Here is a 17,210-nt window from a genome sequence, read left to right on the forward strand (position 1 = left end):
GTAATGATGGATGTCGTTTCTCTTTACTTAGTTGAGCGGTTCTTGACATAATATGGATTACTACAGTTGTGGTATGGAATAGGGCTATTTACTGTATTTTCATTATTTATTATTTACTGTTTGATCTCAGATGCATTAAGAAGGCAAGAAATTGCACTAATTAATGTTTGACAAGACACATCTGTTAATTGAAAAGCATTCCAGGTGAAGTTGGTTAAGATAATGCCAATAGTGTGCAAAGTGTCATCAAGGTAAATGCTGGCTACTTTGAAGAATCTAAAATATGAAACATATCTTGTTTTTTTAACACTTTACACCGGCTGGAAGCTAACTGGACTGCCGCGCTAACAGCAAACAGCTGGCTTTTTTTCATGGTCATTCAGATATATTCCATTCAGCTAGTGTGATATTGAACGAGTCGAAGACGAGTATCATGCTAGCTAAATGGACTATATCTGATAGACCATTCAAAGCAGGTGGCATGGTGGTGTAGTGTTTAGCACTGTCCCCTTGCAGCAGGATGGTCCTGGGTTCAAGCCCAGCGGCCAATGAGGGCCTTTCTGTGTGGGGTTTGTATGTTCTCCCTGTGCTCTGGTTTCCCCCACAGTCCAAAGACATGCAAGTTAGGATAATTGGTGGCTCTAAATTGACCGTAGGTGCGAATGTGAGTGTGAATGGTTGTTTGTCTCTACGTGTCAGCCCTGCAATGACCTGGCGGCTTGTCCAAGGTGTACCCCACCTCTTGCCCATAATCAGCTGGGATAGGCTACAGCTTGCCTGTGACCCTGCACAGGATAAGTGGTTACAGATAATGGATGGATGGATGGACTATTCAAAGCCAGCCAATATTATTTAATTATTATGCATACAGAACACTTTTTCGATGGAATAAAAACATGTACTCTATTCCCTTTTAGCAGGTTTCATTCATTTGGTTTGATAGCATGCAATATTGTTAGCATATCGCTTATCCTACATGTGTTACATCACTCTACCCAATGGAGAATGAGTGTTGAATATGGTTTATGATATTGTATGATTGTCAAGACAACATGATGTCACACATCGGAGCTGATGCAAATATCCAATGAGAAAGCTTTCTGCTGTGCATATGTAGAAGCATTTCTTTGTTCGCCAGCAGTGGCTGCAGTAAACTGTCACAGTGAATTGAAAATGCCATAAGATACGCATTACATATAAACTTCTGCACTCATGAGCGACTGTGACAATTTCTTAACAAACATGGCCACCAGGTTTGTTTCATTAAATATGGAAGATTTTGAGAGAATTTTGAAAGAGAATGTGTATGTATAAGAATAAGAATATTGGTTGGCTTTTTTTTTTGTAGTATCTCTTACTCAGTAGTGTGCAAAGCGTCATCAAGGTAAACGCTGGATACTTTGAAGAATCTAAACTATGAAACATATTTTGTTTTTTTAACACTTTTCTTGTTACCACATTATCCCATATATGTTCCATATGTTATTTCATAGTTTTGATGTCTTCAGGATTGCTTTACAATGCAGAAAATAGTCCAAATACAGAAAAACCTATGGATGAGTAGGGGTGCACAAACTTCTTTCATTGTATATCAGATATATTCCATTTAGCTAGCATGACACTGAACTTGTCTTCGACTTGTTCAGTATCATGCTAGCTGAATGGAATATATCTGATATACCACTCAATGCCAACCAGTATTATTTGAATAGATGTACACACACACTGAATGTGTGGAAAAGTCAAGGTTGTACTTATTGGTTTACTGTGGGTGGTAGAAATGGGCAACTGGACTTGCTTGAAAATTCTTGAAAACGTTTCACCTCTCATCCAAAAGGCTTCCTCAGTTCTGTCTGACTAATAGGGAGTATCAGATATTTATTTTCTCCTGGATCAGAATCAGAATTCTGATGACCAGCTCATCTAAGGTGTCATTGAGGCATCATGTTGGTGTGGGTCACTGGAGGCTGGGTGTGAACGGCGAGTCATTAGGGTGATCAAAGGATTGCCCGTTAGGGTGATCAATGGCAATCTGACTCCCTCTGTCCTCCTGTGAGTCACCGAAAACAGCTGGGTCCTGGCGTACACCCAGCCGTCTGGGAAGACTGTCCAAGACTGCCTTGTAGATGTTTGACAAATGATGTCTTAGACCCCACCTCTGTTCAGTGATGGCCATTCCAGGTTGACAAAATGGCTTCTTTAACTCCTCGCTCATACCAACGATCCTCTCTGGCTAAAATAAGTACGTTACAATCCTGAAATGAGTGTTCTTTGTTGTTAAGATGAATGTAGACAGCCGAGTCCTGGCCTGAGGAGCTGGCTCTCCTGTGTTGAGCCAAGTGCCTGTATAGCGGTTGTTTCGTCTCTCCGATATACGAATCCGTGCAATCATCACTGCACTGAATTGCATACACTACGTTGTCCTGTTTGTGTCTGGGTATTCTGTCCTTAGGGTGGACCAGTTTCTGCTTCAGGGTGTTACTGGGTCTGAAATGTACCGGAATGTTGTGTTTGTAGAAGATCCTCCTGAGTTCCTCGGATAGACCAGAAATGTAGGGAATGACAATGTTCTTGCGTTTGTTCCTGTTATCATCCTTGTCAGTTATGTTCCTTTTTATGCTCTTTAGGAAAGCCCAGTTGGGATAACCGCAATTCTGAAGTGCTTTCTTGATATGATTCTGCTCCTTCTCTTTTCCCTCTAATGTTGTAGGAATGTTCTGAGCCCTGTGTTGCAAGGTCCTAATGACCCCCGATTTATGTTCCAGTGGGTGGTAAGAGTCGAAAAGTAGGTACTGGTCTGTGTGTGTGGGTTTCCGGTAGACCTCGATACTAAGGCTTCTGTCTTGTCTAATGTGTATATCACAATCCAAGAAGGCTAGATTATTCCCACTGACATCCTCCCGAGTGAAGTTGATGTTGCTATCCACTGCATTGAAAGTTGTTAGCTGTTTGCAACAACTAGAAAAGGACCAAGCCATCAACCGATCTCTTTACTACAGATTGTACCCTGGGGAAGCCGTGCCTCTCATATACGGACTCCCCAAGATTCACAAAGAAGGAGCTCCTCTCAGACCTATTATCAGCAGTATAAACTCGGTCACATATAACATTGCTAAACACCTAGCCACCATCTTGGCTCCTCTAGTTGGTAATACACCATATCATGTCAAAAATTCCCAAGATTTTGCTTCTAAAGTTGCAGACCTCAAACTAGATGCAGATGAAACCATGGTTTCCTATGATGTCACTTCTCTGTTCACCTGCATTCCCACCACAGAAGCAGTTGGATCTGTAAGAAAATGACTCCTTCTGGATAGCTCCTTACTGGATAGAACGAAACTCACCACGGATCAGATTTGCACCCTGCTTGACCTCTGCCTGACTACCACTTATTTCCAGTTTAATGAAAGTTTCTACAGACGGAAGCATGGATGCGCCATGGGATCACCAGTGTCCCCTATTGTGGCCAATTTATACATGGAGGAAGTGGAACATATAGCTTTGACCACTTTTGCAGGAGTTGCTCCCAGCCATTGGTTTAGATATGTGGATGATACCTGGGTTAAAATCAAAATCCATGAGGTGGAAGCTTTCTCGAAACACATCAATGCAGTGGATAGCAACATCAACTTCACTCGGGAGGATGTCAGTGGGAATAATCTAGCCTTCTTGGATTGTGATGTACACATTAGACAAGACAGAAGCCTTAGTATTGAGGTCTACCGGAAACCCCCCCACACAGACCAGTACCTACTTTTCGACTCTCACCACCCACTGGAACATAAATTGGGGGTCATTAGGACCTTGCAACACAGGGCTCAGAACATTCCTACAACATTAGAGGGAAAAGAGAAGGAGCAGAATCATATCAAGAAAGCACTTCAGAATTGCGGTTATCCCAACTGAGCTTTCCTAAAGAGCATAAAAAGGAACATAACTGACAAGGATGATAACAGGAACAAACGCAAGAACATTGTCATTCCCTACATTTCTGGTCTATCCGAGAAACTCAGGAGGACTTCTACAAACACAACATTTCGGTACATTTCAGACCCAGTAACACCCTGAAGCAGAAACTGGTCCACCCTAAGGACAGAATACCCAGACACAAACAGGACAATGTAGTGTATGCAATTCAGTGCAGTGATGATTGCACGGATTCGTATATCGGGGAGATGAAACAACCGCTATACAGGCGCTTGGACCAACACAGGAGAGCCAGCTCCTCAGGCCAGGACTCGGCTGTCTATATTCATCTTAACAACAAAGGACACTCATTTCAGGATTGTAACATACGCATTTTAGCTGGAGAGGATCATTGGTATGAGCGAGGAGTTAAAGAAGCCATTTTTGTCAACCTGGAACGGCCATCACTGAACAGAGGTGGGGGTCTAAGACATCATTTGTCAAACATCTACAAGGCGGTCTTGGACACTCTTCCCAGACGGCTGGGTGTATGCCAGGACCCAGCTGTTTTCGGTGACTCACAGGAGGACAGAGGGAGTCAGATTGCCATTGATCACCCTAACGGGCAATCCTTTGATCACCCTAATGATTCGCCGTTCACACCCAGCCTCCAGTGACCCACACCAACATGATGCCTCAATGACACCTTAGATGAGCTGGTCATCAGAATTATGATTCTGATCCAGGAGAAGATAAATATCTGATACTCCCTATTAGTCAGACAGAACTGAGGAAGCCTTTTGGACGAGACGTGAAACGTTTTCAAGGATTTTCAAGCAAGTCCAGTTGCCCATTTCTACCACCCACAGTTTACTATGACCTGGATGATTGAGAATCTTCACAGACATACTTATTGGTTTGCAATCACTTTCCCCTCCACCATGTTCAGCATTAATGTGAATAACTGAAGTCCCGGCCCTGAGTTTCTCATCCACGTGATGCTTCAGTATACTAATATACATCAGTGATTTGTGTTAATTGAAATCAGTGGACAGAGGCACATTTTTGACAGACACTAACGTGCATGCATCTATCTATCTATCTATCTATCTATCTATCTATCTATCTATCTATCTATCTATCTATCTATCTATCTATCTATCTATCTATCTATCCCTTACAGAAAAAACACATGAACTTCACATGTGATTTCTCACAGGTGAAATATGTGGAAAATGTGTTTTGCACATGGGAAACATGTTATTTGCACATGGGAAACATGTGGTTTTGGCCCAATTTTATGTGAATCACATGTGGGAATGTTTTACACATGTGGTAACATGTTTTCCACATGTGCTCTACATGGTAACACATGTTACAAAATCTGATACCATGTATTCCACGTTACCACATGTGGTAACATGTGATCACATGTGAAATACATGGGAAATTCATGTGTTTTTTCTGTAAGGGATATATATGTTTTTCTGTATTTTGACTATTTTCTATATTGTACAACAATACTGAAGATATCCATCCATCCATCCATCCATCCATCCATCCATCCATCCATCCATCCATCAATCACCTGTAGCCGCTTATCCTGTTCTACATGGTCACAGGCAAACTGGAGCCTATCCCAGCTGACTATGGGCGAGAGGTGGGGTACACCCTGGACAAGCCGCTAGGTTATCGCAGGGCTGACATAGAGACAAACAACCATTCACACCTACGGTCAATTTAGAGCCACAAATTAGCCTAACCTGCATGTCTTTGGACTGTGGGGGAAACCAGAGCACCCAGAGGAAACCCATGCAGACACGGGGAGAACACGCAAACTCCACACAGAAAGGCCCTCACCAGCCGCTGGGCTTGAACCCAGGACCTTCCTGCTGCAAGGGGACAGTGCTAATCACTACACCACCATGCCACCTACTGAAGACATCAAAACTATGAAATAGCACATGGAACATATATGGAATTATGTGGTAAACCAAAAAGTGTTAAAAAACAAAATGTGTTTCATATTTTAGATTCTTCAAAGTAGCCACCATTTACCTTGATGACGCTTTACACACTATTGGCATTATCTTAACCAGCTTCATGAGGTAGTCACCTGGAATGCTTTTCAATTAACAGGCATGCCTCATCAGAAGTTAATTAGTAGGTTAATTTTTTGCCTTTTTAATGCATTTGAAATCAAACAGTAAATAGTAAATAATAATAATACAGTAAATAGCCCTATTCTACAACTGTAGTAATCCATATTATGTCAAGAGCCGCTCAACTAAGTAAAGAGAAATGACATCTATCATTACTTTAAGACATGAAGTGTCTTTTAATTCATAAAAATAAAGAAAATAACATTGAATTAGAAGGTGTGTCCAAACTTGTGACTGGTACTGTAAGTCTACTGATTGAGCATAGATAGACTTTGAACTGTAATGGTTTAAGAATGTGTAAGGAGTAATTATAACCAATTAGTGACAGAACTAATTTGTGGAAAGCCTCAAATTGTTTACAGTACACTAATTTGACAGTTACTAAGCAATATAACTCATCTCATTATCTCTAGCTGCTTTGTCCTGTTCTACAGGGTTGCAGGCAAGCTGGAGCCTATCCCAGCTGACTACGGGCGAAAGGCGGGGTACACCCTGGACAAGTCGCCAGGTCATCACAGGGCTGACACATAGACACAGACAACCATTCACACTCACATTCACACCTACGGTCAATTTAGAGTCACCAGTTAACCTAACCTGCATGTCTTTGGACTGTGGGGGAAACCAGAGCACCCAGAGGAAACCCACGTGGACACGGGGAGAACATGCACACTCCGCACAGAAAGGCCCTCACCGGCCACAGGGCTTGAACCCGGATCTTCTTGTTGTGAGGCGACAGCACTAACCACTACACCACCGTGCCACCCGGTTTTGCATGTTTGCATGAATTATTTTTTGCAACTTTTATTTTTTTTCGACTTAAAACTACGGTGTTAAAGCAAACATTAATTTATCTCCCACAATATGATTTACTAAACCTGACAGTTCCTAAGTGAACAGTGATCGCGTTCTCAACTTAATCTGTCTGCAGATCATGTATTAAATGTGTAGAAGTCTGTTTCCACCACCTGAAGACAAAATTCTCGAATTCACCAGGTTTTAATAATGAAAAGTTTTATCAAGATTGCGTATCAGTACCTTAAAATGATAACCCCCCCGAACCAAATCATTATAATGTAACTACAGCAAAGTTGTTTATTGTGATATTCTTCTTGCCAAAAGCATTAATTAGGGGCTATGAAAAGTTTTTCATTCATCATACCCTAAAAACAGAATGAGCACTCTTTTATTTTGTTTATATTATATTTTGTACACTTTTCAACAGACGTGGACAAAGTACCCAACTTCGTTACTTAAGTCAAAGTACAGATACCGCCGGCCTAATGTTACTCCGATACAAGTGAAAGTTGTACAGTCAAATTTTTACCTAAGTTAAAGTACTGAAGTACTTGCTTTGAAAATACTTAAGTATTAAAAGTACATTTTCTGTCAACGTATTGTTGTATTATTGCCACAACGCTTACAAAACCTAATGCCTCTGAAGCAACCTACTGGATTTACTGATGAGCTTGTAGAACCTGTAGAATAAACACCTATAAACACAGATTTCTATATTCTGTTTATTTGGCAAAATTATGCTGGAATATATTTCTTAAAGGACTTCAGGTAAGTTAATGTTATTCGTGTTAGCGCAACTCCATTTTTACATGCTAACTAAAAGTGTCCAAGTTAACTAGCTATGTGTAAACGTTAGCCGTGGACAAGGCGATGGCAACTTGGCGGGCAAATCCATAGAAAGTCATGTGACTATCCAGACTGCATGGCTATTGCAATGTTATTGCCAGCTTTAAAAGCACAGACAACTTCATTGCAAGCTTTCTCTTGGAATAAAACGTTTATATACCTCAATATGCTTCCGCAGGTTGGAAGGTGAGTTTTGTAGACCGTGATGTGGTTCATTTTTGGCAAACAAAGCAAACAGTTAAAACAAAATGAATCTTTAATCCTTTCAGAAAACTGAAACATGGGTTCTAGGTAAAGCCATGGGTGTGTGTGCATTCCCCAGAAGAACTGCCTCCTTCCATTCTACCATCAACTGATCGTGTTAAATAATGCTGCGGAGAAATCATTGATCTTGATTTTATACAGTCTATGGATGTGACGTGACCCTAGTGATTACTGATCGGCTGTCTCAGTGTCACCTGTGAAAAAAACAATCACCTTTTAGAAAAGAAAAAAAGAAAAAAAAACTTTCAAAGCCATGTCATAGTAACGAGTAAAGAGGACCTTGATAGAAATGTAGTGGAGTAAAAAGTACAATATTTGTCTTTCAAATGTAGTGAAGTTAGTCATAAGTTGCCAAAAAAAATTAATACTCAAGTAAAGTACAAATACTCAAAAGTGTACTTGAGTACAGTACTCAAGTAAATGTACTTTGTTACTGTCCACCTCTGCTTTTCAAAGCCTTTAAAGTAACCTGGGTTATAGTATCATATTGCAATTATGCTTTTGCGAGTTTCCCGGGTGTCTCTTAGGCTACCATCACACTACAGCTCGCGATAGGTTTGTGAATACTTGGCGATGAAAAATTGGTAGCATCACCACCAATCATGCAATACACAGCTTCGTGAGTTGTTTTTTGGTGCAGCGCTGCCTCGTGAGTGGCCAAAATCATCTCAAAAAATTTAAATGTATGCATTGAAATTTGGTGGTGATGTTTTCATTGGCAAACTAAGCGGTGAATACTCGCAGATGGGTTTGGGAATACTTCCCGAAGCTTGGGAAAGCATCGCCACCAAAACGTCTCATTTTCATCGATAACCCATCGCGAGCTGTCGCATGACTGTAGCCTTCAATAGCTGAGTTTAAACAGCCCATGCAAAAAACCCCAACAACAACAAAGACTAATTTACATCTCATTGTCTATCCCAAATTTGCATGTACACAATTCTTCTTTGTAAATAATCCATAACACCATAACCCACATTTACATGAGCAAGCTGTCCCACTGCTCATACAAATTAGCGAGTATTATTTGGAATATTAATAAATCAAGGCTTGAGATGGCATTTTATTACATTTCCGAGTGAAATAAAGAATAAACTCAGTGTCGAATATCATAAATGGAAAACCTTGGATCGTAACACAACACATCTTATACTATACACTATAAACATGCTGTATGTGTGTTAGTCTTATGAGCTTTTCATTCCGTACACACCTCTCTGTGGTTTGATATGTTGACAACACCATACAAATGGACAAATTAAATCATTGTGAGCCATGAAACTTTTCTGCTTGGCACATAGTCATCTGTTTGTGACTCTAACAGAAAGACAGGCCATGGCATTTAGATTGATTCATTGCGTATTTTATGTATTGTTTGTGTGAAGCCATTTCAGTGAATGGCTCCCAGTAAAATTAATTTCACAAAGGAGAAAAACGACATCAACAGCAAACGTCAGCTAATATCTAAAATTATGAACCATGTAGGCAAAAACGTGTTATAGCATTTCTTAAACGTTAGCATGGGACATGTTGTTCACCATTATAGCTTTTGTTTCAGTTTGCCCAGAAGGTGTTATAGTGTATAGGTGATTGTAGTGTGTGGTGTTGTTGGCAAGTGTAGCTATTCTTAAAGATCGCACAGTAGGCGATGTTTGCAACTGTAGTAACACAAGTCATATTTCAACTCATATTAAACATTTGCTCTTGGATTTAAGCAATATTAGCACAAGGTGGTTTAACAGAGGTGTAGTAGGAAAACGTTCATGGAGATCATGAGTCCAAACACTGCCCATGCCACAGTCTGGTCGGTCTTACATCTTTGCCTGGTCAATCATAGTGACACGAGCCGATCATAGGTTTCTGCGAGCTCTTGTATTTAGAAAATGGCTGATAGCATTTTTCTCCAAATGGAGTGTTGCCACAAATTGAATCCAGTGTAACAAACCTTCATTCTGAGATACAATGATTTAAACAAGATCATGTCAAAAACAACAAATCCCCAGATATGGCCTATTTCTAATTTTGGCCTAAAACACATCACAAATCCTTAATCTATAATGTATTTGTCACTTTTGCTATTATACAGTCAAACAATCTTTGTATAAATATGTCTTTGTAGGCTGATTAAATATGTGCTGTGCATTAATTTCCATTTAAACATCACAATGTTTACAGGGGTGGCATGGTGGTGTAGTGGTTAGCCCTGTCGCCTCGCAGCAAGAAGGCTGATGGGGGCCTTTCTGTGTGGAGTTTGCATGTTCTCCCTGTGTCTGCATGGGTTTCCTCCGGGTGCTCTGGTTTCCCCCAAAGACGTGCAGTTTGGCTAATAGAGGCTTTGCACCATCACGTGACCCCACAGCAATGATAACTACACTGCCATGACAGGGGGCACGCTTATAGCGCATTATTCAGCTGAGTTAGTTGTTATTGATCAGTTTTGCTGCATTTTTGGATGTGCAAATAATTTTGAATGAAACAAAGACATCAGAACTGTGCCCCTCCTAGAACTGCAACCTTATTGTGGTGGAGGGGTTTGTGTGCTTGAATGATCCTAGGAGCTATGTTGTCGGGGGCATTAAGCCCCTGTTAGGGTCTCCCAAGGCAGACAGGTCCTAGGTGACAGGCCAGACAAAGAGCAGTTCACCAAAACCCCTTATGGATAACACTCAATCAAGGACCATGACGTCGCCCGGTATGGCGCAGCCAGGGCCCCACCCTGGAGCCAGGCCTGGGGTTGGGGCTCGTATGCGAGCGCTTGGTGGCCAGACCTTTGCCCACGGGGCCCAGCCGGGCTCAGCCCGAAGCGGTGACATGGGCCCGACCTCCTGTGGGTTCACCACCCACAGAGGTAGCCGTAGGGGGCCGGTGCAGTGTGGATTGGGCGGCAGTCGAAGGCAGGGGCCTCGACGACCTGATCCCCGAACACAGCAGCTAGCTGTTGGGACATGGAATGTCACTTTGCTGGGGGGGAAAGAGCCTGAGCTTGTGTGGGAGGTTGAGGGGTACCAGCTAGAGATAGTCGGGCTCACCTCCATGCACAGCTTGGGCTCCAGAACCCAGCTCCTCGAGAGGGGCTGGACTCTCCACTTCTCTGGAGTCGCCCATGGTGAGCGGTGGCGGGCTGGTGTGGGCTTGCTTATAGCTCCCCAGCTCAGTCGCCATGTGTTGGAGTTTACCCCAGTGAACGAGAGGGTTGCCTCTCTGTGCCTTCGGATTGGGGAGAGGGCTCTTGCTGTTGTTTGTGCCTATGGGCCGAATGGCAGTATAAAGTATCCGGCCTATGGGCGGCACGGTGGTGTAGTGGTTAGCACTGTTGCCTCACAGCAAGAAGGTCCAGGTTCGAGCCCCGTGGCCGGCGAGGGCCTTTCTGTGTGGAGTTTGCATGTTCTCCCTGTGTCCGCATGGGTTTCCTCCGGGTGCTCCGGTTTCCCCCACAGTCCAAAGACATGCAGGTTAGGTTAACTGGTGATTCTAAATTGACCATAGGTGTGAATGTGAGTGTGAATGGTTGTCTGTGTCTATGTGTCAGCCCTGTGATGACCTGGTGACTTGTCCAGGGTGTACCCCGTCTTTCGCCCGTAGTCAGCTGGGATAGGCTCCAGCTTGCCTGTGACCCTGTAGAAGGATAAAGTGGCTAGAGATAATGAGATGAGATGAGATGAGTATCCGGCCTTCTTGAAGTCCCTGGGAGAGGTACTGAGAGGTGCTCAGACTGGGGATTCCATTGTTCTACTGGGGGACTTCAACACTCACGTGGGTGACAACAATGACACCTGGAGGGGAGTGATTGGGAGGAACGGCCTCCCCGATCTGAACCCGACTGGTGTTTTGTTATTGGACTTCTGTGCTAGTTATGGTTTGTCCATAACGAACACCATGTTCGAGCATAGAGGTGTCCATAAGTGCACGTGGCATCAGGACACCTTAGGTCGGAGGTCGATGATCGACTTCGTTGTTGTTTCATCGGACCTCCAGCCCTATGTCTTGGACACTTGGGTGAAGAGAGGGGCTGAGCTGTCAACTGATCACCACCTGGTGGTGAGTTGGATCCTCTGGCAAAGGAGGAAGCCGGACAGACCTGGCAGGCCCAAACGTATGGTGAGGGTCTGCTGGGAACGTCTGGCCGAGCACTCTGTTGGGGAGGTCTTCAACTCCCACCTCCGGGAGAGCTTCTCCCAGCTTCCAAAGGAGGCGGGGTACATTGAGTCTGAGTGGACCATGTTCTCTGCCTCTATTGTCGACGTGGCTGTTTGGAGCTGTGGCCGCAAGGTCTCCGGTGCCTGTTGTGGCGGCAATCCCCGAACCCGGTGGTGGACACCAGAAGTAAGGGATGCTGTCAAGCTGAAGAAGTAGTCCTATAGGGCCATGTTGGCCTCCAGGACTTCTGAGGCAGCTGACATGTATCGGCAGGCCAGGCATGCCGCAGCTCGGGCAGTTGCGGAGGGAAAAACTCGGAACTGGGAGGAGTTCGGTGAGGCCATGGAGGACTATCGGTCGGCTTCGAAGAAATTCTGGCAAACTGTCCGGTGCCTCCGGAGGGGGAAACAGTACTCTGCCAACACTGTTTACAGTGCGTGTGGGGAGCTGTTGACCTCGACTGGGGACATTGTTGGGCGGTGGAAGGAATACTTCGAGGATCTCCTCAATCCCACCATCACATCTTCCATTGAGGAAGCGGAGGCTGATGACTCAGGGGAGGACTCGTCCATTACCCAAGCTGAAGTCACTGAGGTGGTTAGCAAGTTCCTCGGTGGCAAGGCACTGGGGGTGGATGAAATCCACCCTGAGTATCTCAAGTCTCTGGATGTTGTGGGGCTGTCTTGGCTGACACGCCTCTGCAACATTGCGTGGCGGTCGGGGACAGTGCTTCTGGAGTGACAGACTGGGGTGGTGGTCCCTCTTTTTAAGAAAGGGGACCGGAGAGTGTGCTCCAATTATAGGGGAATCACACTTCTCAGCCTTCCAGGGAAGGTTTACTCCAGGGTACTGGAGAGGAGAATTTGGCCAATAGTCAAACCTTGGATCCAGGAGGAACAATGTGGTTTTCGTCCTGGTCACAGAACACTGGACCAGCTCTATACCCTTCATAGGGTGCTCGAGGGTTCATGGGAGTTTGCCCAACCAGTCCACATGTGCTTTGTGGATCTGGAGAAGGCATTTGACCGTGTCCCTCGTGGTATTCTGTGGGGGGTGCTTCGGGAGTATGGGGTTCGGGGCTCTTTGCTAAGGCCTGTCTGGTCCCTGTACGAACGGAGCAGGAGTCTGGTTCGCATTGCCAGCAGTAAGTCAGACCTGTTCTCAGTGCATGTTGGACTCCGGCAGGGCTGCTTTTTGTCACCGGTTCTGTTCATAATTTTTATGGACAGAATTTCTAGGCGCAGCCAGAGGCCAGAAGGAATCCTGTTTGGGAACCACAGGATTTCATCTCTGCTTTTTGCAGATGATGTTGTCCTGTTGGCTTCTTCAAACCAGGACCTTCAGCATGCACTGGGGCGGTTTGCAGTCGAGTGCAAAGCGGCTGGGATGAGAATCAGCACCTCCAAGTCCGAGGCCATGGTTCTCGACCGGAAAAGGGTGGCTTGCCCTCTCCAGGTTGGTGGAGAAGTCCTGCCTCAAGTGGAGGAGTTTAAGTATCTCGGGATCTTGTTCACGAGTGAGGGAAGGATAGAGCGTGAGATCGACAGGCGGATCGGTGCAGCTTCTGCAGTGATGCAGTCGCTTTACCGGTCCGTTGTGGTGAAGAAGGAGCTGAACCAAAAGGCGAAGCTCTCGATTTACCGGTCGAGCTACGTTCCAACTCTCACCTATGGTCATGAGCTTTGGGTAATGACCAAAAGAACAAGATCGCGGATACAAGCGGCCGAAATAAGTTTCCTTCACAGGGTGGCTGGGCGTTCCCTTAGAGATAGGGTGAGAAGCACAGTCACTCAGGAGGAGCTCGGAGTAGAGCCGCTGCTCCTCCACATCGAGAGGAATCAGCTGAGGTGGCTCGGGCATCTCTTCCGGATGCCTCCTGGACACCTCCCTGGGAAGGTGTTCCAGGCATGTCCCCCCAGGAGGAGGCCCCAGGGAAGACCCAGGACATGCTGGAGGGACTATGTCTCTCAGCTGACCTGGGAACGCCTCGGTGTTCTTTCCGAGGAGCTGGCCGAGGTGTCTGGGGAAAGGGAAGTTTGGGCTTCCATGCTCAGACTGTTGCCTCCGCGACCTGGCCCCGGATAAGCGGAAGAAGATGAGAAGAGACAAAGACATTAGATTTTTTAATTTACCAAAAGTAATTCATCATCGGGTGGAAAAAATAGAGAAATTTCTAAACATAGAAGGGAAAAATGGGGAAAACACATTCAGCGGGACCCAGTGTTGAATGGAGATGTGAAAAACCCTGTGGTATGTTGACTTCATTTCAACATTGGTAAGGTACCAATTAAAAAAAAATAATTCCACCATTGAAGTGCGGTGCTCATTCTTATACAGTGAAGAGAACATGAGCAACACAGCAGCTCGGCAGACCCTCACCTTCACAGAGACTTAAAGTGCATTTACATTCGGAGCACGTTGTGCGTGCACTTGGGACCCAGTTATTATAGGAAACATCTGATGCTGTTTTGAGTGCAATCAGCATGCGCTGTAAGGACACAGAAGCTTTGTGAAGTATTATCATGATCACTGTCACGTTTGTTTCTAGCCATATTTATGACTCGGCTTTCGGTTTCATTTTTATGTTTTGATTTTGTAAATATCATGCCTGCTCATAAACACTCTTCCTGCACTTAAATCTGTCTACTGCCACATACCTGATACAATACTTCACAAAGTCTCTGTGAAAACAGTGTCCTTACAGCGAGTGCTGACTGTGCTTAAATCAGTATCAGGTGTTTCCCATAATGACTGGGTCCCAAGTGCGTACAACGTGCTCCGAGGGATTCCTGAATGTAAATGCACTTTTTAAGTCTTGGTGAAGGTGAGGCTGCAGAGCTGCTGTATTGAGGCTCATGTTCACTTCATTAGATAAGAATGAGCACCACTGCAGTTGTGAAATTAATTTTTTTGGAATTCTTATCTTCATGGAAATGAAATGAGCATACCATAGGGCTTTTGACCTCTCTGTTCAACACCAAGTCCTGCCGAATGTTTGCAAGCCATTTTTCCCTTTTATGTTTAGAAATCTCTCTAGTTTTTTCCCCCTGATGATGAATTACTTTTGGTAAATTAAAAAATCTGATGTCTTTGTTTCATTCAAAATGATTTGTACATCCAAAAATGCAGCAAAACCTTCCCATACCGATCAGTAACAACTAACTCACCTGAATGAAGCACTACAAGCATGCCCCCGTCATGGTGGCATAGTTATCATTACTACAGGGTCATGTGACAGTGCAAAGCCTCTACTGGCTACTCTAAATTGTCCATAGGTGTGAATGTGTCTTGGTTCCCAAGCCCAGAAATGGGAGGGTTGTGGCAGAAAAGGCATCCGGTGTAAAACTATGCTCCAGTTAATATAACGTGTGGATCAGTAGGGTCCACATGGACCCCAACCTGGCAACAGTGCTGGACAAGGGATAAGAAGAAGAATGTTTCCAACTGAATTTCTCCAAATCTTATTTGCTCTTAAGATGATGATACCTTAAACATTTTTGCTAACTTCTCTGGAGTGGCTGCACCAAATTTAAAAAGATAATTAACTGAGTGTATATAGAATATCCAATAAAACCACTTTTGATTTTTTGACCAACTGGATTCATTTGTGTTCAGTTGTCTTAACATGTCTTTGCATGTGTTAGACTTTAGTTATTATTATAAAATTCAAAGAAATGTTCTTGCATTTAGAACTCACAACAAATCCCAAATGATGCTGAGTTTTTACAGCCAGTTAAATATCCTACTTGCAATGTTGGAACACTTCCTAATGAATCAGATACAAATGTGATCTTTGTAGCAGGGATTTATAAGACAACTTTAGTCATATACAAGTTTGCTGTGGGGTTTCTAGGTAAAAACCTGAATAACATAGATGGCTTATGGTGTCAGATTAAGATGAAAAAGTAGCCCTCTTGCATGAAGAGCTTAATAATGTGGTAAGAATCTAAAAATAAAAGAGAACAACTCATCATTGAGAAACGACAGTAGTAGCAACATGATATACAGAACTCACTGCATGCATCATGGCATGAACAAAGGAGATTTCTGAGGACCTGAGAAAAAGCATTGTTGATGCTCATCAAGCTGGAAAAGGTTACAAAACCATCTCTAAAGAATTTGGACTCCACCAATCCACAGTCAGACAGATTGTGTACATCCATCCATTATCTGCAGCTGCTTATCCTGTCCTACAGGGTCGCAGGCAAGCTGGAGCCTATCCCAGCTGACTATGGGCTAGAGGCGGGGTACACCCTGGACAAGTTGCCAGGTTGTCACAGGGCTGACACATAGACACAGACAACCATTCACACTCACATTCATACCTACAGTCAATTTAGAGCCACTAATTAGCTTACCCTGCATGCCTTTGGACTGTGGGGGAAACTGGAGCACCTGGGGGAAACCCACGCAGACACGGGGAGAACATGCAAACTCCACACAGAAAGGCCCTCGTCGGCCGCTGGGCTCGAACTCCAGGACCTTCTTGCTGTGAGGCAACAGTGCTAACCACTACACCACTGTGCTGCCAGATTGTGTACAAATGGAGGAAATTCAAGACCCTTGTTGCCCTTCCCAGGAGTGATCGACTAGCAAAGATCACTCCAAGAGCAAGGTGTGTAATAGTCAGCGAGGTCACAAAGGACCCCAGGGTAACTTCTAAGCAACTGAAGGCCTCTCTCACATTGGCTAATGTTAATGTTCATGAGTCCACCATCAGGAAAGCACTGAACAACGATGGTGTGCATGGCAGGGTTGCAAGGAGAAAGCCATTGCTCTCCAAAAAGAACATTGCTGCTTATCTACAGTTTGCTAAAGATCATGTGGACAAGCCAGAAAGCTATTGGAAAAATGTTTTGTGGATGGATGAGACCAAAATAGAACTTTTTGGTTTAAATGAGAAGCATTATGTTTGCAGAAAGGAAAACACTGCATTCCAGCATAAGAACCTTATCCCATCTATGAAACATGGTGGTGGTAGTATCATGGTTTGGACCTGTTTTGCTGCATCTGAGCCAGGACAGCTTACCATCATTGATGGAACAATGAATTCTGAATTATACCAGCAAATTCTAAAGGAAAATATGAGGACATCTG

This window comes from Neoarius graeffei, chromosome 21 (genome assembly GCF_027579695.1).
Source record: "Neoarius graeffei isolate fNeoGra1 chromosome 21, fNeoGra1.pri, whole genome shotgun sequence".
Taxonomy (NCBI): Eukaryota; Metazoa; Chordata; class Actinopteri; order Siluriformes; family Ariidae; genus Neoarius; species Neoarius graeffei.